Source organism: Schistocerca cancellata, chromosome 1 (genome assembly GCF_023864275.1).
Source record: "Schistocerca cancellata isolate TAMUIC-IGC-003103 chromosome 1, iqSchCanc2.1, whole genome shotgun sequence".
NCBI lineage: Eukaryota > Metazoa > Arthropoda > Insecta > Orthoptera > Acrididae > Schistocerca > Schistocerca cancellata.
In genome coordinates this window covers 809545276-809571076 of record NC_064626.1, presented here as the reverse complement: position 1 = coordinate 809571076, position 25801 = coordinate 809545276, and positions in this window count along the sequence as shown.

Here is a 25801-nt window from a genome sequence, read left to right as displayed (position 1 = left end):
TGCAGTAACTTTAAGCAAAAGATAAGCCGTCCTTGCCACTGGAAGAAATTATTTTTCCAGGTTATAATGCCACACCTGAAAAAGCTTTCCTGTCTCGCAAAGAACATGGCAAGTACTATACAGTCTGTCCTCAGTCATAGGAATAACCAGATAAATTTTCGAATATATGACATGAGGGGAGAAACATTTTGTTACATTCTCGAGATAATTCTTGGTGACCTTAAAAGCAAGCTATGAACACTCTGTTTCGCTTTATATATTTAAAGTTGTATGACATACGTCAATTAATCTCCGGTGACTGTCATTTAAGGCAGCAGTTAGAGACAAGCATAAAGTGTAGCGTAAGGTGCTCTGAAAACCTAAAGCACCTAAAAGCTGAAATACATACCGTACACCACATTTGCAAACCACTTCATATTAACATTATCACTACCCTACTGGCATAAAACGGACTAAGCACTACTGGCCATTAAAATTGCTACACCAAGAAGAAATGTAGATGATAAACGGGTATTCATTGGACAAATATATTATACTAGAACTGACATGTGATTACATTTTCAGACAATTTGGGTGCACAAATCCTGAGAAATCAGTACCCAGAACAACCACGTCTGGTCGTAATAACGGCCTTCATACGCCTGGGCATTGAGTCAAACAGAACTTGGATGTCGTGTACAGGTACAGCTGCCCATGCAGCTTCAACACGATACCACAGTGTAGTGACTGGCGTATTGTGACGAGCCAGTTGCTCGGCCACCATCGACCACACGTTTTCAATTGGTGAGAGATCTGGAGAACATGCTGGCCAGTGCAGCAGTCGAACATTGTCTGTATCCAGAAAGGCCCGTACAGGACCTGCAACATGCGGTCGTGCATTATACTGTTGAAATGTAGGGTTTCGCAGGGATCGAATGAAGGGTAGAGCCACGGGTCGTAACACATCTGAAATGTAACGTCCACTGTTCAAAGTGCCGTCAATGAGAACAAGACGTGACCGAGACGTGTAACCAATGGCACCCCATATCATCACGCCGGGTAATACGCCAGTGTGGAGATGACTAATACACGCTTCCAGTGTGCGTTCACCGCGATGTCGCCAAACACGGATGCTACCATCATGATGCTGTAAACAGAACTTGGATTCATCCGAAAAAATAACGTTTTGCCATTCGTGCACCTAGGTTCGTCGTCGAGTACACCATCGCAGGCGCTCCTGTCTGTGATGCAGCGTCAAGGGTAACCGCAGCCATGGTGTCCGAGCTGATAGTCCATGGTGCTGCAAACGTCGTCGAACTGTTCGTGTAGATGGTTGTTGTCTTGCAAACGTCCCCATCTGTTGACTCAGGGATCGAGACGTGGCTGCACTATCCGTTACAGCCATGCTGATAAGATGCCTGTCATCTCGACTGCTAGTGATACGAGGCCATTGGGATCCAGCACGGCGTTCCGAATTACCCTCCTGAACCCACCGATCCCACATTCTGCTAACAGTCATTGGATCTCGAGCAACGCAAGCAGCAAAGTCGCGATACGATAAACCGCAATCACCGCAATCGCGATAGGCTACAAACCGACGTTTATCCAAATCAGAAACGTGATGGTACGCGTTTCTCCTCCTTACACGAGTCGTCACAACAACGTCTCACCATGCAACGCCGGTCAACTGCTCTTTGTGTATGAGAAATCGGTTGGAAACTTTCCTCATGTCAGCACGTTGTAGGTGTCGTTACCGGCGCCAACGTTGTGTGAATGCTCTGAAAAGCTAATCATTTGCATATCACATATCTTCTTGCTGTCGGTTAAATTTAGCGTCTGTAGCACGTCGTCTTCGTGGTGTAGCAATTATAATAGCCAGTAGTGTAATAACACTGTTCTACAAAAAAAACTTTTGTTCTATTTCTGATAAAAAATATTGTGATCCTAGTTGTATTTTGAGTGCTGAATTGAAAACTGTTTTTGGTTTTTTTCTGTCAGGGATAGTTTATGAGTAATCACAATTTTATTTCTCTTTTCAGTTTCTGATATAGTGCAGCAAGCGTGAGGTGAAATTCGACAAACAAATGCACATCTTTATGATGTTATAAGTTCATCACATTAATGGTGGGTGGGATCTAACATATAACACAGTAACCTTCGTGTATACACTTTGAAGCATTTATTTGACATGAGAAATTACAGAAAATTGACAAACAATGAGCCACTGCCTTGTAATGCACATCACTTTTTTTCTCTTGTATTGTGAATATTTCTTCTCTCGAATGATATTCCAGCAATAATCTGCTAACATAGAAGGTACCCACTTCCCTTCATAGCGCCTTTCTATGGTAGAAATGTCTTTATGGAATCTTTCCCCATGTTCATCCGATACGTCACTACAACTCTCTGTGAAGTAGTCCAGATGAGAGTCCATCATATGTACTTTCAAAGACATATTGCACCCCAAATCCTGATATGCTTTGATCATATCCTTCACCATTGCTTTGTAGTTAGTAGCTCTTCTTCTTCCGAGGAAGTTTTCCGACACCATCTTGAAACAGTCCCATGCGGTTTTTTCTTTATCAGTTAAACATGCTTCGAAATTTGCATCTTTCTGCAGCTCCCTGATTTGTGGGCCCACAAATACACCTTTATTTTTGCAGCTGAAAGTCGGGGGAATTTGGTAGCTAGGTATGCAAACCCACAGCCTGTTGGATCCATGGCCTTCACGAATTGTTTCATCAGGCCAAGTTTGATGTGAAGCGGTGGAAGTAGTATATATTCAGGAGCTACCAGACTTTCACGTTGTACATTCTTTTTACCAACTTTCCATCTTCGCCTAGGCCATTTCTTTTTCACGTAGTGAGAATTTCGGTCTCGACTATCCCACTCGCAACTAAAACAGGCATACTTTGTGTAGCCTTGTGGCATTCCCAGTACCATAGCAATTACCTTGAAATCTGCACATATTTTCCATTTATGTTCATTGTATTTTAATGAATTTAGCATCCTTTGTAGAAATTCGTAATTCTCTTTTGTCAAACTAGTGTAAGCTACTGGAACAGAGGGTATTTTATTTCCGTTGTGGAGCAAAACACCCTTCAGACTTGTTTTCGATGCATCTCTGAAAAGTCTCCACTCCTGTGAAATATAAGTGAAGTTCAGCACTCATCAGGCCAGCAACGTCATTGCAAAATGTCAGTGCTTCGTCAGTTGAAAAACAAGAAATAAAGGCATGTTCTCTGTGCCTGAACACACTGATTTTAGTACTTTGGTGCAGTAGATTATACTCTTGTAATCTTGAACCAAGCAGCTGCGCCTTTTGTTTACTTAGTCCTAGATCACGTACTAAATCATTTAAATCTGCCTGTGTTAACAAATGTGGCGATGACTCACTTGTGCAGTGATATAGAGAACCATCATCTGTGATTTCTTCAGTACTACTTATTTCACTGTCAATCGGAATTTGACCTCAAGCTCTTGAAGGTACTGGAAGGTTGTCGGAATGCTGCACTGGCATTCTCGCTGAAGGCACATCTGGGTAAACAATGTGCCTCTTCGACTTTTTGTTTGTAAAACCCTGAATTTTTGTTAGACAGAAATAACAATCAGTAACATGGTCCTTAGGCTCCCTCCACACCATGGGAACAGCAAACAATGCCACATTCTCTTTATCTTTCCACCACTGAATTAGTTTGCAGTAACATATAGCACAGCAGAAACGTGATGCCCATTCTTTATCTTGGTCTCCTACCTCTACTCCTAAGTAATGTTTGTATGCTTTCTTTATGACTGAAGAAATTTTCTTCCTATTTCTGGCAAAAGTGAACTTCCCACAGATGTAGCAGAAGTTGTCCGGCTTATATCGACATCCACGACGACGTGGCATTTCTGCAAATTTAAAAATACCACTTTGGTAATACACCTGTATTAAATTAATAGTAGAGAACTAGAGGAACGCTGATGTGTAAAAACAAGTAGTCGTTTTACCTTCAGCACCAGGCTCAATCAGTTTGCACACAGGAACTAAAAAATTCAACCGTGCTCGGAAATATGACAGTTACTTGTCAGCCAAAACACACACTCGTTAAGACTGATACAAATTGTGGCTAACACCACTGTCGTAAACTCGATGCACCTGCCCCTAGGAGGCGTGAAGCTTTACTGCCGGGGCAGCGACCGGCTGTCGCCGTTCGAGTTATGAGATGTTTCAGGTGGTCTTAATGACATAGGTGTGGCAGGGGATAACCTAATGATGTCTGATTCTTCCCACCTGCTGTTGCACAAGAAATTATCATGTTCTATCACTACTGGATGCGGCAACATACCCGTATTTCTCTATAACGTCTCTGTGTTTGCCATGAATTGTGTGAATATACATATATATACATATTACATAAAAAGTATCCCTGACAACGATATTTTGTTTACATATTTGAATTTCCCAGGGTAAAATGGTCAGGAAGCAACTACTTTAATATCAGAAATAGAACCCATGTCGAACAGTGTAATTTGTAGGCATCTAAAGACAACCTACCACAAAAAAGATACAGTGCAGTAGCTATAAGCATATAAATTGTGCCCCCCACTTAACTTGAACAAATTAATTTTTGAGGTTATAATCTATGCCTCAAATTGCCAATAGATTTTCCCGATTTGAGGCTTCGCATAAAGCTGCGATTTCAGTCCATAGATTCCCCGAACTATATGTTTATTATGATATTTTCATCCTCAGGATGGCACAAACTCACTCTTTCTTAGAATAAAATTATCATTTTCTGTGTGCGAAAATGTCGGTCGATTCGACCGAAGAAAACAAACTGATGCGAACTGCACTGATTGTCGTCCGAAGTCTGTACGTTTGGGAGATAAGATCGGCTATAGTGCGACCGCGGACGTAGTGACGCACTGATTTGAAAAGATCGGACGTAGTGACGCACTGATTTGGAAAGATCGGACGTAGTGACGTACTGATTTGGAAAGATCAGCCGCCTCCGGCCGATGTCGGTCGTCGGCGAAATCCGCTGATATCGGAGCCAGTGTCACCGCAGCCTTAGAGACGCCTCTACTGCGACAGCACAGCTGTGTAGTGGCACCATTGTGCTGGCGGCTTACACACTTGGCGCGGTAGCCGGTGAGTCATCAGTCAGCGCCTGACTTGGGCTGCCTTGCAAGGCCGGCCGTGCTTTATCGCTGCTCGCTTTGCTGCACCGCAGATAGCGTTATCTGCGCCACATGACGCCAGTAACAAACATCGTCTTGCAACGGACTTTCTTAAGGCCGGTGGAAGATTGTTCATAACTATTCATTTCGGTGAACGTAATCTACGTGCATTGTGCTTCCCGATAATTACACACGATCGTGTGTGATGAAATACACGTTCCCAGCTCAAGCTTCAGTATCAAACAGAACGAATTTGTGTTCAACTTTTGTTACACGCTCCTAGCACTATCTAGAAGTAGATACTACATACATAGACTGTACAGTACACACTGGTCGTTTGATCTTTAAGTCAGCTCCACTTTGCTGTAAGACTGTAGATCGCTGCACAATTACATCGAGAAACAGGCAAATTTCACTTTCATTGCAAAGTGAACGTTATTAAATTGGTGGTTTCATGATCATTTAAGAGACAAAAAGTAGTGCCATGCGTTGCTGTATCCATGGAAAAGTGTTACCACGAGTCCTTGCTGTCCAAAATAATGTTCTGGTGACTGAAAACGGCACAATCATTTGCGAGAAGTTATAATTGTGCCACAGGCCAGATGCCTCTCACGGACAGTGCTCTGTCAGTTATTGCAGCGGACCACGTCTTACATAATGACTCGAAGTTCAGTTATTCGTCCATTCCTGTCGTGGTATTCCGATAGCAGCCATATTTGGACAACAAATTATGGGACTGGGTTTCACCTGTTATCACAATTTACAAAATCGTTCGTCTGTCTCTTTTCCTGTCCAAACATATTTCAGCGCATTAAGATGCCAACGATATAATAACCCACTAATGATGGCATAATTGTGCTGAAACATGTTACGAGGTCAGAAAACTAACGTAGCAAGACTTTTGTGGCTTTTATAAACAGGCATATTTCAGTCCTATAACAAATTTGAACTTGTCAGTGACTCCTCTTTCATTACATCGAAATCGCAAAATTTTGCCTATCTTCAACGGACGTGAAATGGATTTTTTAAATTGTTATCAGGTAGTAACTAAAATACTGTGATCTTTGTAAATTGTGCCATACGTTACGGGTTTGGCAGGCCAGCAGCAGGCACACTGTGCAGTGCTGCATTGCAATTCACCTAATCGCTATTAAAAAGGAAAACATTTCTTGAGCATGATCACCAACAACTGTTTAGCATTTTATGAAATGAACGACGCACAGCCATCTATGTGCCAGTTATTATCAATACCGATTTTACTTAATAACCATAATCACAGTATAAAACTTAACAGATATTACTGACGTATCGTGTAATATACACTCCTGGAAATTGAAATAAGAACACCGTGAATTCATTGTCCCAGGAAGGGGAAACGTTATTGACACATTCCTGGGGTCAGATACATCACATGATCACACTGACAGAACCACAGGCACATAGACACAGGCAACAGAGCATGCACAATGTCGGCACTAGTACAGTGTATATCCACCTTTCGCAGCAATGCAGGCTGCTATTCTCCCATGGAGACGATCGTAGAGATGCTGGATGTAGTCCTGTGGAACGGCTTGCCATGCCATTTCCACCTGGCGCCTCAGTTGGACCAGCGTTCGTGCTGGACGTGCAGACCGCATGAGACGACGCTTCATCCAGTCCCAAACATGCTCAATGGGGGACAGATCCGGAGATCTTGCTGGCCAGGGTAGTTGACTTACACCTTCTAGAGCACGTTGGGTGGCACGGGATACATGCGGACGTGCATTGTCCTGTTGGAACAGCACGTTCCCTTGCCAGTCTAGGAATGGTAGAACGATGGGTTCGATGACGGTTTGGATGTGCCGTGCACTATTCAGTGTCCCCTCGACGATCACCAGTGGTGTACGGCCAGTGCAGGAGATCGCTCCCCACACCATGATGCCGGGTGTTGGCCCTGTGTGCCTCGGTCGTATGCAGTCCTGATTGTGGCGCTCACCTGCACGGCGCCAAACACGCATACGACCATCATTGGCACCAAGGCAGAAGCGACTCTCATCGCTGAAGACGACACGTCTCCATTCGTCCCTCCATTCACGCCTGTCGCGACACCACTGGAGGTGGTTCACGTCCACGCTGTCGCGGCATGCTACCAGTGTTAAAGACTGCGATGGAGCTCCGTATGCCACGGCAAACTGGCTGACACTGACGGCGGCGGTGCACAAATGCTGCGCAGCTAGCGCCATTCGACGGCCAACACCGCGGTTCCTGGTGTGTCCGCTGTGCCGTGCGTGTGATCACTGCTTGTACAGCCCTCTCGCAGTGTCCGGAGCAAGTATGGTGGGTCTGACACACCGGTGTCAATGTGTTCTTTTTTCCATTTCCAGGAGTGTAATTTCAATATGGCAATGTTGTTTACACAGCCCCACCAGAACTGGTGCACATGAAAAGAACAAACAGGTATCCATACTCAAGAGGTGGTGTGTCTGACCAGCACGCATACACCGCCCTTGCGATTTCCGTCGCTTGTCAAGGCTCTTCTGCTTTGGCCTGCAGAACAGGCAACACAGTGTGCAGATGGAGAACAGAAACTGCTGCCACCGACTAACTAGTTAACCACTGCCCTGTTCCACTTGACTAACAATGCCGTTATGTCAGCATCGGTAGCCGCGCTGCCGGCGAGGCGGAATGGTAAACGAAAGGACTGGGTTCGATATCCAGCCGGGTCGGAGATTTTTCTCTGCTTGGGGACTGGGTCTTGTGTTGTTCTTACTTTCGTTTCGCCATAATAGCCATTACTATTGCGATGGCCGAGTGGGCACGACCCTAATGCCAATAAATTTGAAAAAAATGTCTGTAACGTCAGTCATAAACCTATTTTAATCGAAGTATAGGCCTAGTTAGATAGTCAAATCTGTATCGTCTATTCTGTCTGTTGCTAAACTGGTTACCTGGTAACTATCGTTTCCAGCGAAACTAATGGTAAATAAACAGACGTAGCTTTTGGACGAACATTGACACGGTTTCTGAAGTTAGCAATGCTCTCCGAAGTACCCTGCAACCAGCCCTGAAAAATCACAAGGTCGCGGTGGCAACATTGTGGACAGCAGCCTATAAACTGCTTCCTAACAAGTTATGCCATTAACCTCCACTCAACAAAGCAAGTACATAACTAAAGGAGATGTGTGATGCCGACCGTTGTTAGTCGAACTGCGGTCATGTGTCAAATAGTTTTATCTAGTGGCCGGCTGGTGTGGCCGAGCGGTTCTAGGCACTTCAGTCTGGAAACGCGCGACCGCTACGGTCGCAGGTTCGAATCCTGCCTCGGGCATGGATATGTGTGATGTCCTTAGGTTAGTTATGTTTAAGTAGTTCTAAGTTCTAGGGGACTGATGTCCTCAGCTGTTGTCCCATAGTGCTCAGAGCCATTTGAACCATTTTTTTTTATCTTGTGACTTCGGTTTTATTCATCTGATGACCATGAGAGCAGTTGTGTTTTAATTTTTATTTCTGCGACAGTGATTTTATATCAGCTGGTCTGCCTCGTCTATCGTTATATCCAAATGGTCTATACTTCTTAAGGTACATTCAGGCATGTGGTACTACACTAATAGTAATGTATATCGTGTAACTCATGTAAGCCCTTCCTCAAACCTGTCGTGTTGTATCTTCACAGATCCGATGATGGCAGCTTTAGTGTGTTGAAAATGTTCATCTAGTAAACAGTATTTAAGCAATCTTGGCTTTTGAATTATTTCTACAACAGAGTGATCGCCCCACAACACACTATGTGTTCACTGCAAAAATTTTACGATATTCACTACTGTCAAAGTGGAGTTATAAAATGCAATACAGGGAATCAGGTATTAAGTTCCTTCAATTTTTTGTTCCCTTGTTTGCTGAAGATGCTTTTGGGTGAAGTAATATATAAAAACACCTTGCTAAAATCATCAGTCCCTTTCATATATCTATTAATTTTTCTTTAGTTTCTAGAGTGTCGATCAACAATAAAATGAAATAATTAAATTACAGTGACAATAGATCGTACAACAGCGAAATGACTTACACTGTCTGATCAAAAGTATACGTACACCTCCGACTAACGCGGAATTGACCACTGGATGTCACGAGAGGCGTACCGACTTACCAGTAGAGAAGCAGCAACAACACAATGCGCCCCTAAGGAGAGCTCGATGACTTCAGAAGTGGACTAGTCACTGGATATCATCTGAATAATGTCATCTGAATAACAAATCCATCGCGAACATTTCAACATTTCCAGAGCTGGGCAAGTCAAACGTTGATGACGTGGTTGTGGAGTGGAAGCGCGAAGGAATAACCACAACTAAACCAAGACCAGGCAGAAATTTTGGAAATTTGTGGTGAGGTCTTATGGAACCAAACTGTTGCGGTCATCGGTCCCTACGCTTACACACTACTTAATCTGTCTTAAACTAGTACTTAATCTAACTTGAACTATGAAACTTCCTGGCAGATTAAAACTGTGTGCCGGACTGAAACTCGAAATCGGGACCTTTTCCTTTCGCGGGCAAGTGGTAGAGCACTTGCCTGCGAAAGGCAAAGGTCCCGAGTTCGAGTCTCAGTCCGGCACACAGTTTTAATCTGCCAGGAAGTTTCGTGTCAGCGCACACTCCGCTGCAGAGTGAAAATCTCATTCTGGTAACTCAAAATAACTTACGCTAAGGACAACACACACACCCATGCCCGAGGGAGGACTTGTACCTCCGACAGAGGGAACCGCGCGGAGCGTGACAAGGCGCCCTAAACCATGCGGCTACCTCTCGCGGAAAGACTAGGCAGACCTCATGTTCTTACCGACGTGGACCGTCGAGCATTGCCAAGGGTAGTTGTGATAAATCGCGTGGAATCTGTGAAAGGAATCGGTCGTGAGTATTTTATTTATTTTATTTCGTTTCAGGCAGAGCCTTTTACACGAGATGCACTTAGTGCACGTAATGACACAAACACGACATCGGTCCGATTTCAGTACAAAAAGAAAAACACAATTAAACGTGATAAGGAGTCAAGAAAAATATTAGTTTGACAGCATAATTATGATAAAAGCCAAGAAATCTTGACATAAAATCCAATTATGTATGTACAAAAAATGGCTCTGAGCACTATGGGACTTAACATCGGAGGTCATCAGTCCCCTAGAACTTAGAACTACTTAAACCTAACTAACCTAAGGACATCACACACATCCATGCCCGAGGCAGGATTCGAACCTGCGACCGAAGCGGTCGCGCGGTTCCGGACTGAAGCGCCTAGAACCACTCGGCCACCGCGCCCGGCTATGTATGTACATAATGAAACTAGCGGAAAATTTCTATCTGAGCACAAAAAATGTGAATATGTTACTGCTTGTTTACAAGACTCTGGCTGAAAATTGGAGTACCAGCTGCTTAATTCTCTCTTCCTCGGCACCTTTAAAATTTTTCCCAAAAATTTTGCGATGCGGTCATATTCACACTTGTTTTAACGTGCAGTTCACCTCAACCGCCACAAGCTGCTCTAACTATAACTCAGTAAGACTCACTAGTCCACCGTTGTGTCGCTCATACCCATCCACTACCAGTTTCTCACTCACTCATTGAACCTAGCTCATTATTATTATCTCTTTGTGTCTCTCTCTGTCACAGTCCCCTTCGTTCTGTCCTACTACTACATTCTTCTCTCATAGTCACTGTCGCCCTCTTGCATTCCTTACTGCTGAAACCTCATTCTTTCCTTCCTACTGATGCTTGCTCTTCTCACTGTCACTATATCTCTTTTCCTCATTATCATTTTCATATTATCTGTTTCTCATTATCACTGGCTTTCCCCACTTTCCCTTTATTCCTCCCCCCCCCCCCTGCCCCAGCAGTGTCTCATTCACTCGTTTCCTAGCACTGTTCTATCGCTGTCAACTATGTTGCGCTGCTACAGCATCTTTCTCTTTCTCTCACATTGCCATTGTCTCCGTTGCTCTTTCTATAACACAACCATTATTTACTATTTTCCAGTATTTATTAATTTTCAGTCTCTTTGCCACTGCGATTGTCTTCTCGTCTCGCAGCATGAAATAGCGTGAATATGTTCGCATGTCAAAATTTTTGGGAATATGTTTATTTGTGCTGAAGAAGGTAGAGTAAGACAGCTTGTAACACCATAGCTCTTATGCTGTACGGATTTATTTTAATTTTGTTCCATTTAATATTACATCGTTAAGCTCCTGTAAATTTCTTTGATTGAATAGATAACACAAAATTGTATACTCCTTTCTTTGTAAAAACTTTGGTGTCTTGATTTGATTCTATGCAAAGTAGTGTATCTGTAATTTAAAACCTTTGTCCCATTTGGAGGGAACAAAACTTACTGTATATAATTGCAATTTTGTGTGAATAATTTTTTGTAGAAGTGTCAATATGTGAAAATGTTCTGTTTTATTTAATGTGTTTGTTTGCTGTTATGTAAACTGCTGACCTTCACTTAGGGCTCTTAGTTATTCTGTATGTAAAAGGTGTAGTGGTTCCCCTCGGGAACGGAACGCGCGCAAATTGTGGTTGGCCTACGTAGAAAAGGTGGAACTGATAGTCAGTCGGGGACAAGCTGCGAGTCGGAGACGAGCTACGAGTCGGAGACGAGCTACGAGTCCGTGCACTGCCATGTAAAAGATGCATATTGTGCTGATTCCGAGAGAGGCTTTTCCTGCTTCTTTCCAAGGCCTCGGATGGATGGATAAATAGCTGGAACTATTCTGGAGCTTGTATCTATCATCGCCACCAAGAAATGACAGAGTCCAGCAATTCTGCCTACAATTCCACCTACCAACATACAGTTGCCACCACATTGCGCAATCATTGCAACGTAATACTATAATGATGTACAGTGAAGGATCAGCTTATTGGACGTGCTAATGTGCTGAAATATAAGGTAATTTATATCTGAATTTATGTACCTACCTTGATTTTTCTCCTCATCATAACACCTCTCAGGTTCCTCTCCGTTTGAGCTAAAGTGATATCCGAGTGTCCTTACGAAAAGAAATTAAAGCCTAGAGTTTTTCTAATTAATGCCTCTTGAACTTAGTAAAAAGAAGGTTAAAGTTAATGTGGCAATAGAGTGAGTTAAAGTAAATGTTATTTGCTCAAAATAATTTTCCTATTAAAACTGCTATATAAAGTGCTGTTGCTAACTTCAATTTTAAAAGTTCTTAAGACTGAGGCTTATAAGGCAAATGATCACATTATTGTCTGTAGTAAATTCTAAAAGGTGAGTCAGTTTCTTGCAATTTGGTCAGTATTGTGTTTCGCTGTAGTAAAAGTGAGAAAGCTGCAGTTGTGAAACATTATATATTCATGTTTGCTAAGTGTTTGTGTATCTTGTGTATTAGAAGTGCATGTTAATAGTAATGTTATAAAGACCATTCACTTTAAGTAAGCCAGAAAGTAATAGGGTGTTTCGGTATCTCTTATAATTTAGCAAATAGTTTGTGCTGCTCCAGTTGTTAGCTTCAATCTTAAAACTTATGTGTGTCAGAGTTCATTGCACTCGCGTGTGGCTAAGTCTAGGTTGTGTTTGTCCACTATAGTTACTTATACCTACTTTCATAAACGAGAACGTTAATCTTTCTCTTGCCTAATTAGGCTGGCGACCGTTTCCCTTATTCTATAAACAGTATAGCTAGGCAAAATTTTGTTTGTCACTATTCCAATATTTACGTAATTCTGACTTTCATTTCCGATAAGCCACCTCCGTTAGGAACAACACGGTCAACATAACAAAATTCCTCTCAGAGGGTAACACTGCTCTGTTGCTTTGTGCCATAGTTGCTTTTACAAAATAGTTTTATGTCACAACCTGTTTCTGGCATTGAGGTTATGGTACAGTAGTAGCAGACAGGAGTGTTATATATGGCGCCGCGTGACAGGACGTTGTTCAGTTTGCATCTACAGACGGAAAAAATTATAAGTAGTTAGCATTTTACAAACATAGAGTGAACATAAAACGTCCAGCGGCACGAACCTGTACATTACTTGACAGAACTGGTAGTGAAAGTTCAGTTTAAATTAAAAATAAAAGGTATCAGTACTTAATAATAGCTAAAATGGACAGGAAACTAGAAATAAATCTAGACACGCGAGAGCAGAATGCAACCGAGAGAAGTTCAAGCAGCACACCAACAGATGGCATGACGCGCGAGTTAAATTACGTACGTTATCACGCAGACGTCAATAAACAGATCGAAGCTATATGTGTCGCGCGTACTAAACAAGACAATATAGGCGATGTTGTCGAAGACAGTGGCTATGTCAATGAATCGCGGGATATGTTTGAATCACCAAAAACTGAAAGGGAAGTAGGACTCGAACACAAAAATGTAGCAGAACCTAAAAGTGAAAAGAATCCAGATATGATAGAATTGTTAAAAATGTTGTCTGCACAAATTGCAGCGCAAAATGACAATATCAATGACAATATTAAGGGACTAAGGACTGCTCTAAGAGAAAAATACTTCTTAATTTTTAAAGTGCTGTACCGCGTAAGCATGCTTGGATGATGGTATTTATTACTTTCTATGAATGTATGTGCAATGTCCTCATTACTCATTAGGTCCAAAGTGCGACCAGGTGTCTGTCTAACACAGTGACTGTGCATAGGGGGTTAAAAGGAATGGGATATGAGCTGTGCTCGGCTCGCGATTTTGCCGTTTATTGCTCGTCATTTGTTTTTATGGTTCTGTCGCCTCGTTTTCTTTTAATTCGATTCACTGGTGTCACTAAGTTGCTGGTTGCTAGCCCGTGTGTGGCAGCAGCAGCACTTATCGATAAGTGCACTGTCGTACAATCTCTGGAGCCACCACTAGTATTTCCGGGTCGTCGCGTGTCTTCAGTTGGGGACGGAGCGCCATCAGGGGCCCAATCTGTATCGTTCATACCGATAGATGTAGTAGGCTTGCCTCGGTAGTGACGTCATTTTCGGTTCTATATCGAAATATCCTATTCATTAAGCTTCTGAGACCTGTTACCGAATGGTACTCCCACCGATTTTGCGACAATTGTACCGAGAGGTTTTGGATTTCGGTGTGTTCCTGTCGATCGGTGAGCTGTGGTTTATGTACACCTATAATTTGTTATTTTAAACATATTTAGCGGTTTTAGCTTTGTATTTAGTGATTGTGTTACTAAAGAATCACCAGAGGACGCATCCGGTTGGAAAGTGACTTCATAATGGACTATTTTCCTTTGTTAGAAATTTGATTAGGTTAGGTTGTTACTGTGAATGATTAAATCCAAAAAGAAAACGTTTTCGATCTATATTCTCTCAAAATACGTGTTTTTTAAAGCAAATAAGAGTTTAAAGATCATTAAATATCAAAACATCGGCTACGTATATTACATGAGTGTGAACTGACGGGGGACTGATGACCACAGATGTTAAGTCCCATAGTGCTCAGAGCCATTTGGACCATTTGTGAACTGACGTTACTAGTGACTTTGTGTACTTTTCCCCACAAATGGTTTAGCTAGTAATTATCGAAACGTGTTTACAACCTTCAAGTAACAATGGAAAGCAATTATGTGAAGCCTAATATTGGAAACCTTCCAAACTATTACGCATTTCTGAGTTGCGCAGCATCGTTTGCCAACGAAGTCAGCCTACATTCCTCTCCGCAATAGTACAGGGTGTTACAAAAAGGTACGGCCAAACTTTCAGGAAACATTCCTCACACACAAATAAAGAAAAGATTTTATGTGGACATGTGTCCGGAAACGCTTAATTTCCATGTTAGAGCTCATTTTAGTTTCGTCAGTATGTACTGTACTTCGAGCAAGTTATCATGATTTCATACGGGATACTTTACCTGTGCTGCTAGATCATGTGCCTTTACAAGTACGACACAACATGTGGTTCATGCACGATGGAGCTCCTGCACATTTCAGTCGAAGTGATCGTACGCTTCTCAACAACATATTCTGTGACCAATGGATTGGTAGAGGCGGATCAATTCCATGGCCTCCACGCTCTCCTGACCTCAACCCTCTTGACTTTCATTTAGGGGGGCATTTGAAAGCTCTTGTCTACGCAACCCCGGTACCAAATGTAGAGACTCTTCGTGCTCGTATTGTGGACGGCTGTGGTATAATACGCCATTCTCCAGGGCTGCATCAGCGCATCCATGCGACGGAGGGTGGATGCATGTATCCTCGCTAACGGAGGACATTTTGAACATTTCCTGTAACAAAGTGTTTGAAGTCACGCTGGTACGTTCTGTTGCTGTGTGTTTCCATACCATGATTAATGTGATTTGAAGAGAAGTAATAAAATGAGCTCTAACATGGAAAGTAAGCGTTCCGGACACATCTCCACATAACATATTTTCTTTCTTTGTGTGTGAGGAATGTTTCCTGAAAGTTTGGCCGTACCTTTTTGTAACACCCTGCATAAGAATTGAGCAATACGTAGCTGTTGTTTAGCGTGGCCAAGTGGTTAGCGCGAGGGAGTGCTAAATGTAAGGACAAGGGTTAACGCACGGTTTGGTACAAATATTATTTTTTCCTCTTCATATATGCAACACGTTCTGAGACATTGTTATTCGTGTAAGGTAAGATTTTTCTGCAATATTCGTTATTACTTGCATGTAAGAGCGCGCTTCCTCAATGATGATTTCGTGATTCCTGTGTGTTTAAAAAACCAAATATGAAAACGCTCGAGATGAAATTGCTGTGAGTGAAACAACCGACAGTGACCATTACATTTTTTCTTGTCAGAAATAATTCAGCATTTTTTCCGAATATGTAGCGATTTCCGAGTATGCGGTTAGACAGGAATCTAAGAGCACAACTTAAAATACTGGGAATGTAATTAGCAGCAATCATCTTCATAATCTTGCTTGTCACAAGTATTTATCTGCAATCGAATCCTCAACAACAGTAGACAGAGACGAAAGACCTCCACCATAATATTGTTAGGCCATTGTACCATATGCGAAACATTTTCATTCATGAGATACCGTTACATGTTATAAACTTAGATGAACTGCAGGAGCTCTCGAAAACGCGTTTTTCAATTTTATCTTAAAGACACAAATCATTGACGTATCATATAGTGAAGTGGGCTACTTAATCATTTGGATCTCTAGGAGCGAGTTATAACCACATTCTCTTTATCTTCTTATTCTTTGAAACTCTCACAATCAATTTTTCGGGTGTTTTTATAGATGTATTAGTGCAATGTGGTAATACACACTATTCCTAACTCACTTTCCGAAATGTAAAATCCAAAACACAATGTCAGTGTGAATAAGATGACATAATGCGGCATTTACGACAATCTGCGGAATACGGTCAAATGCGCTATCTTTTCGGTACTTCGAAGAATAGCTCGTCTGTGTCGTCTGCTAGCCACTTTGTGTTCGTGGCGCTGTGCGCGCTGCAGTGCGCATGCGCGGATCTGCGGCCGCTTGCTTTTGATTGTCTTGCGTGACGCGAACCGACAACAGCGCTTCAGTTCTCTAGACCCGAACGGTATCGCTTCCGAAATGCATACTGAATAACGCAGGGGCTCTAATTCGAGTACTAGACCGTTCGGTGCTCTTGAGTACCGAAACGATCGGCACAATAGCGAAAAGATACAGAATAGGCACCCAGGTCCGGATGGCCAGTACTCACCGACCGCTGGCGACACACGTGCACCGTCCGACAGAAGGAGACTGGAGCGGGAATGACCGTTGTGTGGTCGTTCAGTCGGTCGTCTCATCGGGCGACGTGTATTTGGTCGCCGACTGCTTATGGAAAATCTATGTGTGCCGACTTGTGATTTCTCCTTGTTGTTCCACAGTGATTGGTTTTAGGATTGTCGGAGTTCTTGGTGCAAGTGTTTAGGTGGAATTGTGTGTAGCTTCTGTAATTTGCACTGAACAGTTATGAATCCTGTCTGCGTACTGGAGTTGGCGGTCGGTCGGTTGGGACACAGCAGCGAGTGTGTGTTTCCTCGCCATGTTGATGCTGTCCATACTGCGTGTATTTTGACAGCCTTTCGTGTTGTTCACATTTTTTGAGTGGTTATTGTGCCTTGGCTGCTTTTAGACGCCAGTTTTGAAAACGTAATGCTGCTGGTATCTTCTCCTCGGCTGATATTTTCCGTTGTCGTGCCGTTGGTCGCCGCAGCGGAATTGATTAGGTTGTTGGTCGGTCCTTCAGCCATCGCTGGGTCGGGTTGCCATCTGATTACTTAAGCTTATTCTTGGCTGCCTGTCTCACCTAAACTGTTGTTAGAGTTTCCTCCCCAGGTAGCCCCTTGGAACACTTGTGAGCACCACTGTTCTGTTGTTTGTGATTGTGATTTTCTTTTATCGCAAGCACTATGCCAAGCTTTCAGCTGTGTATTAATTTTGTCTGTTATATGTTCAGTATGTGGCCTTCAGCCGAACCTTATGTGAAGTATTTTAAGATTAGGACTTCAGCCGTGTTTTATTTAAAATTCGTGTTTGCTTGTATTTAGGGCTTGAGCTGTGTTTGTTTTAAAATCCTTTCAGCCCGTAATGAGTAAATTACTGTTTGTAAGGTTTCCCTCTAATTATCTTGAAATCCTATAATGGCTTTCAGCCATGCTGTGTAAATGCTTATTTTAAGGTTTGTCTTTCATTATTCTGAATAACTGTTTGGTCCTTCAGCTGTCAAGATACTTCAAATTTCTTTTAGATGGTTTTCTGTTGTAGTGTGTAAATGCTTGTCTTTAAAGGTTCCCTTTTATTATGTTGAAATATTGTTCAGCTTTCAGCCGAGGAATTAATTTAAGTTTTCCTTAATTTGGCTTTTAACCGAAATTTGTAAATGCTTGCATTTTAAGAATTTCCTTTGCTGATCTGAAATATTATTTGGGCCTTTATCCGAGAAGATATTTTAAGTTTATTTAAGTAAGGCCTTCGCCGGCCGGTATGGCCGTGCGGTTATAGGCGCTTCAGTCTGGAACCGCGTGAACGCTACGGTCGCAGGTTCGAATCCTGCCTCGGGCATGGATGTGTGTGATGTCCTTAGGTTAGTTAGGTTTAAGTTGTTCTAAGTTCTAGGGGGCTGATGACCTCAGATGTTAAGTCCCATAGTGCTCAGAGCCATTTGAACCATTTTTTAAGTAAGGCCTTCAGCCGTTTGTCTAAATTCTTGTGCCTTAAAAGGAATTATTTAAGGATATATTAATTTTACTTAAGTAAGGCCTTCAGCTGTTTCTCTAAATCCTTGTGTTTTAAAAGGAATTATTTAAACTTTATTATTGAGAAGATACTTGTGCCCTCAGCCGTGAATTTATCCTTGTTGTTTTAAAGAGAAAACTGTGCATTGGTTTTTGTGGAATAAAGTTGTGTGTTCTTATGTAACTAACAGTAACTCACCTTGGCGCGTTTCCACAACCGGATCCGCTCTGTCCTGCGAAACCGGATTTCAGGATACAATGGTCAGGGAGCTCCCCATGAACCACACATTTCTGTAGTCAGCGCTAACCGACGGTTGAGGTGGCGTCATGAACGACGCCACTCGACCCTGTGTAATTGGAAATGAGCGATTTGGAATGATGAAAACGCTATACCTTGTCGCAGTCCGATGGAAGGGTTTAGGTTTGGCGAATGCCTGGGGAACGTAATCTGCCATCACGTGTAGTACCAACAATGAAGTACACAGGATGTGGGGGTGTTTTCGAGCTCAGGGCGTGATTCCCTTATTCAGTTTAACCAAACGCTAAATGTCGAAGGATATGAACACATTTTTCAGCGTCGTGTACTGCATGCGGTAGAAAAAGCGTTCGGAAACGTTGATTGTATCAGCATGACAGTACAGCCCGCCTTAAAGCAGCATCTGTGAGGCAATGGTTTGTGGACGATAACGTTCCTGAAATGAAGTGACCTATCCGGAGTCCTGACCTGAGCACACTGGAACAGGTTTGGTATGGGTTAAAACGTCGACTTAGTTCTAAAGGCCAGTGTCCGATGTCGCAACCTTCTCGCGTTTCATAGCTTGTAGAAGAATCGGCTTCCATTCTTCCACAGACATTGACACACCTCAGTGAAAATATCTCGTTACATATTTCTTTCAGTTACCTTTTGTACCATACTGTAGCAGTTCTTTCTATGTATGGTTCAGGTTTAACCGAGCTATGTTACTTACAAGGTGGCTATTATTTCGCCCCTTAAAAGCACTCATCCACATACTTTGCCGTGATCTACAAATACAATTAGGTATCATGTGATAGGTTGTACATCGTATATATGAATATATAAAGGAGACTGACATTGTCACGTAAGTCTTGTAAATAATTGTTAACGCTTATTTGCATGAAAGATGACGGAGTGTCTTTATTATAAAAACGGCATAGTGAATGATTGCCTATACTAGTAGAGGTTGGAATGCCAGTGGAAATGAAACGGCTGGTGGAACTGAAGCCCTGGGTGGAAGGCCCATACAGGTGTGTTGGTCTTGCTTAAACACAGGAAACAGCAAGACGGACGTCGTAGCACCTAAGCGCTGGAGCATAATAGTCGCGACGGTCGGTTTGTAGCCGAACTGGAAGGATTATACTTCGGAAACGCTGAAAATCTTGGACGCAGGTGAGAGGAGCGAGGAAGCAGCACCTCGGAAACCACGCAGGCTGGTTATTTTCAAGGATTTTTACTCAGAAGCGTACCATTGTACGAGTATAGGTTTTTCCTCGCAAACTTTCCGCGCTGGACGACAAAAGACTAAAATATGGTTGGTCGGCGTTCAGAAGAATCTGTAGAGAGGGAGAATATTCTGTGGTGTCGGGACTATGATTCGTTTTCGGTATTACGATGGTGGGGAGACAAGCCTTGCTGAGAAGCCAGCGCTGGAGAGACGCGGTCTTCCTTTGAGAGCGGCCGTGTGTGACGGTCGCCCGATATCAGCTTTTGTTGGTACAGCCGGACTTGCTGCCTTTGCTCTCAGGAGAGTTTATAGTTAGAACAGTTAGGCACTGTACTGTTGCAAACATATACGAATCTGGACTTCACCTCCGGGTTGGAAGTCGTCGTTGAGTATGCAGCGTTCAGTAATTGAGAGCGCTTCCTCTGCCTATACTTACGTTGAGACATTATCTGAACTCCGTACTTGTGATTGGGAGTTCGCGTTTCTCGTCTGTAGAACATAGAGAGGAGAAGACAGTATTAGAGTATATTAGTCACAGGACTGCCTTCTGCCGTCCTGGTGTTTGAAAGAGTTTATTTTTTGGCTGGAGTTCTTCCATCCAGGCAGACGTGTACGAGACCCAGCACGCAAATTGCTTCGGCTTATTAGGGCTATAAAGCTAAACAGCCGTGATCACGTTAGTTTATTTCCAGTGAGGTTCCACACCACCGTAGATCATCTTTGAAAGTAGTGTCTTCTAGTGTTTGGTACGTAGATGATGTCAGTCATTTCGCATTATTGATATTAGATCGCGCAGTCACAATAAGGGGCAGAGTTGGGCAATTGATTAGTAATTTTACGTAGGAAATGTAAACTTTGTAATATAAGGTTTCTTTTTAAATCTACAATAAATATATAAGTAGGAACAACGTTTATCATTTAGTACGATTAGTTGCCTTTATCATTCATTTATGTTTAGATTGTAATCTATAGAATTAAGATATCCTAAGATCTGATTTAAGGGGTAGTCAGACAAGGCCAAATTTTCGTTTTAGCGTTTCTCCGTTACGTACATTCGTTTAACACCCGGCTGGATCAGCATCTTGGATACTTGGCAGTGATACATCACGTGAAAGTTATTTTCGTCCTTAGGTTTTGCACAGCAGTGTAGTTGGATAGCTACAGGGCATTAACTACAGACTTTGGAATAGTGAGAAGTTTAAACTTGTCTCACGGGTCAAAGAGAGGCTGGTGACCAATGTTTAGACTGAAAGTATAAGTGTAGCATTGCAGAAAATTAATATGGGTGCTCCAATAAACGTCTGCGAGTGAATCTACGGAACAGTACGTCCCGTAATTTGTCTCGCGCGCCGCACATCGGGAAGAATGCTTGGATTCAGGACGCAGCAGTCATGTGACCATGCGCGGATCCCAGAGTTCGGTTCTGGGGAAGGGAGACAGATTATGATAGTTCGTTAGCGCATCTCTCCCCTCCCTCCTCGCGCCCAAAATGTAAGGTGCCGTGACCCTCACTTTTAACGTTCCACAGATGAGTAGGATTTTAATAATGATAGTGATGAAGTGCGGATTTGTAAAATATTTCAATACAACAATTAACTGTTTGATTACCGTTGGAGCCGGCCGCTGTGGCCGAGCGGTTCTAGGCGCTTCAGTCCGAAACCACGTGGCTACTACGATCGCAGGTTCGCATCCTGCCTGGGGCATGGATGTGTGTGATGTCCTTAGGTTAGTTAGGTTTAAGTAGTTCTAAGTCTACGGGAATGATGACCTCAGATGTTAAGTCCCATAGTTCTTAGAGCCATTTGAACCATTCTTTGATTAACGTTGGACCTGATGATCTAGCGGTAAAGCGCGTATACGAAAACCGACAGGTCGCACGATGGAATCTCGGTCGGACCACGGATTTTTCAGTCTTCATTCTAAACTAGCCGTCACCTCTCAATGATGTGAGTAGTCTCCAGAAACAACATCTGGTTCAGATTCCGAGTTAAACTGTAGGTCCTCTTTTCCCCGTCTGGATAAGTGGGTAACTTATGGACACGCAAGTCGCCGAAGTGGCGGTCAATAGAAGGAATTGCATCGTGCCACTGAGCCACAGTAAGTTTTTTTCCCAAATGTGTCCAACTATAGACCGCGTAAAACTTTTTGGCGTTTCTTTTCCTCTTTTTCCAGGACCTCTTCATTATTTTATTCCTTTTCTTTCTCTCCACCTTGGAAATGTAAACTGCTTCTGAATTATTCTCTGTTTTTGATCATTTCTAGTATAATTCCTGCTTCTTATGCCTCTCTTTTGACCTCTTCTGCTCACTTAGAGGTGGTCTTCAGTGATGTGATATAATGTAACTAAAGATCTTTTTTGCTCAATCGGCGTCCGTCCACTTTAGCTATGTTTCCACAAAATTTCAGCCGTTGTTTCCGCATTGTGTCCGTTAATTTTTAGGTACAGTTGTAGAGCTCCTCGTTTTTCGCATTCTTATAAGTTCCATCAACAGTCTTCTTAGGTCCAAGAATTTTCCTGACATTCTTCCCTTTCTTCTTTTCAAGTTCTTCCGACTGTACGCCTATATTCAGAATAAGGTACTCCGAAGAATAAATTGCTCCTGGTTTTATAATGCCATTGCAGTACCCGATTTTGGCCTTGTCGGATATTCCTCGTTTGTTAACTAAGTTAAACTGGAATCAAGGTCTGATTTTCTGGCTATTCCTGTGATTGCCTCTTTATCCAGTCCATTGGGTTGAATCTATTCTCCCACGTATTTCAATTTATCTATCCTTCTCATCTTTCCATATTTTATCCCCAAGTATTTCTCTTCTTGTTTTCTGTGTCCCATATGTTTTGTCTTTTCATGTGAGACTTTGAAAACTGTTTTTCCAGCGATTTCATGCAACATCTCCAGCGTTCTTTGTGCATTTTTCCAGTTTTGGTTAAAAGGACAAAATCATTGGCAGAAGCTAAACATCTGATTTCCAAATTGTTTCGTTTCTTCCCAAGGTGTGTTCCAGTTATTCCTTCCAGCTTCGGAGCTACTTCTCAGGTTCTCATTATTTTCTGCAGGACGATACTGAAGAGAGCTGCGGAATACCCGTCTTCGTTATTATATTTTATTACCACCAGAACTTTAATGTAATAACAATACTTTACTTAGCCGGCCGCGGTGGCCGAGCGGTTCTAGGCTCTTCAGTCCGGAACCGCGCGACTGCTACGGTCGCAGGTTCGAATCCTGCCTCGGGCATGGATGTATGTGGTGTCCTTAGGTTAGTTAGGTTTAAGTAGTTCTAAGTTCTAGGGGACTGATGACCTCAGATGTTAAGTCCCATAGTGCTCAGAGCCATTTGAACGAATACTTTACTTACATCCAGAGACAGTAGCTTGCTTTAGAATAACAAACAATGTAGTGGAATTCAGAGAAAATATAGAGTCTGAAAAGCATTATTTCGAAATTTGAAAAGTACATGTGTCGTAAAATTAATTAAAGAGCTAAGAATCTCTCTCACTAGTTTGAAAAATTCGTAATTCACACAATACAAAATCGATGCATGCAGTCACCATCCACTACGATTGTGAACAGTGGTCTTCATATGTATAAATCTGAGGAACGCTGTATCTTTCAGTCATTTCCGCGTACGCTCAAAAAGTCAGTTTTCTTGTAATTCTTTTTTTCCGTAAATGAACTGGTATTTACCTTTGGGTCTCCCTTTCACGAGCTCTCTCTGTGAATGAGCATCTTCATCTGGCCGGAATATTCCACATCAAGTTGCAACCGCATCCACGTGGAGAGAACATGAGGTAAGCAACTGAAAAGTATTCTGTGTGAAACGTAACTTGCAAGTTTTTCAGAACTCCTCAGCATTTTCGAGGCAATTCTCATGCTACTTCATTGTCCGAAAGCTAGATGAGGAACATGGAAATTGATACATGTTAAAACATAAATGCTTCTACAGATTTTTTTTTTTTTTCGGGCGATAGGTGTCACCATCCCCACGATAGCCCTACTCTCCGCCCGCTTAGATTCTTCATATGAAAGGTCTCGCAGCGACAGCATGCTGTCGTTGGTTAGTCACATGAGGGGTCTCGGCGTAAAGGCGATAATGAAAGAATGCCATCGCTGTTGTGATTTATCGCTGTTCCTAAAGACCTATCTGAAAGCAAGTGAAGTGAGTACCGCCTGAGTCTCTGCAAGTAGCGTACGGGTCAGCGGTCTCCGTCGATTCCAGGCGCTCGTCGGAGCGCGACGGAACGGGACCCCGGCGGCCAGACGGAGAAAGGCGGGATGTGGGCCAGCTGGCCCCTCCCGGAGGCCCGGGGCGGGCGCCTCGTCTTCTCTCGCCCTGCCGGCCGCCCGCGGCGCAGCTTTCTCCCGAACGACGGCGAAACTGGAGCAGACACCGCTCCCAGGCCGCACCGTCCTTTCCAAAACAGCCTTCTGTGTGTGACTCTCCTCTCCAAGTGGCGGCACGGCGATCTCGCTTTAATATTGTTCCCAGTGCCAGATCGTTTTCACGTCGAATACCCTTGACTTCATTACACGCTTTCACCTATTCCCTTTGAAACCACGTCCGCACGAGCTTAATTCTTAAATGTGCGTGGAGCTAAATTATGAAAAAAATAAGTATTTAAATAAAAACCTTTTCTATATGATCAGTTTTTAAAGTGAACTGAAAATATAAAAAAATATATCTGACTCCATACAGATTCCTAACCGACACAGAGAGCCCTGAAAATTTGTGCTGGTGTATTTTTAATAGCTACTAAAATACCTGTAGAATTTAAAACTAAAAACGAGGGGCACATGCAATAGGTAATAGCAAGGAAGTGAACTATACATGGCCGGCCGAAGTAGCCGTGCGGTTCTAGGCGCTGCAGTCTGGAACCGCGAGACCGCTACGGTCGCAGGTTCGAATCCTGCCTCGGGCATGGATGTGTGTGGTGTCCTTAGGTTAGTTAGGTTTAACTAGTTCTAAGTTCTATGAGACTAATGACCTCAGAAGTTAAGTCCCATAGTGCTCAGAGCCATTTGAACCATTTTTTGAACTATACATGCATCAATTACGTATCGCATATGCCCCACGAAGGATACATCGTACCATTATTATCGATTACCCTTCCACCGCAATCTCATACGCTGATTGAGTAAAAAAGTGATTGTCCATACAGGGTGTTACAAAAAGGTACGGCCAAACTTACAGTAAACATTCCTCATACACAAATAAAGAAAAGATGTTCCGGAAACGCTTAATTTCCATCTTAGAGCTCATTTTAGTTTCGTCAGTATGTACTGTACTTGGAGCAAGTTATCATGATTTCATACGGGATACTTTACCTGTGCTGCTAGATCATGTGCCTTTACAAGTACGACACAACATGTGGTTTATGCACGATGGAGCTCCTGCAGTGCCGCGTTTGGGGTCTGCTGAGCATGCCTCTGCAGTTTTTCATAAAAGCTTCCTCGAGAGGTATCCAGAGGAATTTCGTCAGTTGTGCTATTTATCTTTCGGAAATCGCGGCTTTCTTACATTTCTCTTATTTTCTTATGGGAGGCACTCGAGCTTACCCTCATTTCTCTTTTTCCACCACTGCATGCCCTGTCTGGCCCGGGATCCACATGGTTGTTTGTCGTTTCTATTCCGAGAACTGTTTTGTATCAGGGACGGTTAGTACGTCGGTGAGTCTATGGTCAAAAGGTGGTCTGCTGCCTTACGTCAGCAAAAGCCCAGTGTATAATCACGTCGGAACTGATGTTGTATGCTATGGGATGCATTATATTGATGGTGTTTCTCTGAAAGTCTCTCGGAGAGTTCGGCGTTGGTGGGCACTGTCTTACAAGTACAACTTTTTGCCTAGTCGCGCTCTCACTTGAATCGGCGCCTTTGTATAAATTTTGTCACGCTTCTTTCCACTCAGGGTCAACCTGTTTCATTTCAGACTTGTTTCGCTCGTTACCTCCGCATGGCAGCAGGACACGCTGACCATACAATACGAACATTCTTTAATTATCATTGGTTTTAGGCAAGTATATTTCACCTGC